We start from the raw sequence: 979 nt of genomic DNA on the forward strand, positions 1-979 counted from the left end.
AGAAATGAAAAGATACACAATTGGAATAGTAAAGATACGCAAACGATGTAACGATACTCAGATTGAATGAAACACACTCCCACACTTGCAAAACTCCCAAATTCAATAGAAACTCGCATCAGAAAGCCTTACAGAAAGATACTCAAACGAGAAATGAAAAGATACTCAATTGGAATAGTAAAGATACGCAAACGATGTAAAGATACACAATTGGAATAGTAAAGATACGCAAACGATGTAAAGATACTCAGTTTGAAAGAAACACACTCCCACACTTGCAAAACTCTCAAATTCAATAGAAACTCGCATCAGAAAGCCTTACAGAAAGATACTCAAACGAGAAATGAAAAGATACTCAATTGGAATAGTAAAGATACGCAAACGATGTAAAGATACACAATTGGAATAGTAAAGATACGCAAACGATGTAAAGATACTCAGTTTGAAAGAAACACACTCCCACACTTGCAAAACTCTCAAATTCAATAGAAACTCGCATCAGAAAGCCTTACAGAAAGATACTCAAACGAGAAATGAAAAGATACACAATTGGAATAGTAAAGATACGCAAACGATGTAAAGATACACAATTGGAATAGTAAAGATACGCAAACGATGTAAAGATACTCAGTTTGAAAGAAACACACTCCCACACTTGCAAAACTCTTAAATTCAATAGAAACTCGCACAGAAAGCCTTACAGAAAGATACTCAAACGAGAAATGAAAAGATACTCAATTGGAATAGTAAAGATACGCAAACGATGTAAAGATACACAATTGGAATAGTAAAGATACGCAAACGATGTAAAGATACTCAGTTTGAAAGAAACACACTCCCACACTTGCAAAACTCTTAAATTCAATAGAAACTCGCATCAGAAAGCCTTACAGAAAGATACTCAAACGAGAAATGAAAATATACACAATTGGAATAGTAAAGATACGCAAACGATGTAAAGATACACAATTGGAATAGT

This window comes from Argentina anserina, unplaced genomic scaffold (assembly GCF_933775445.1).
Source record: "Argentina anserina unplaced genomic scaffold, drPotAnse1.1, whole genome shotgun sequence".
Taxonomy (NCBI): Eukaryota; Viridiplantae; Streptophyta; class Magnoliopsida; order Rosales; family Rosaceae; genus Argentina; species Argentina anserina.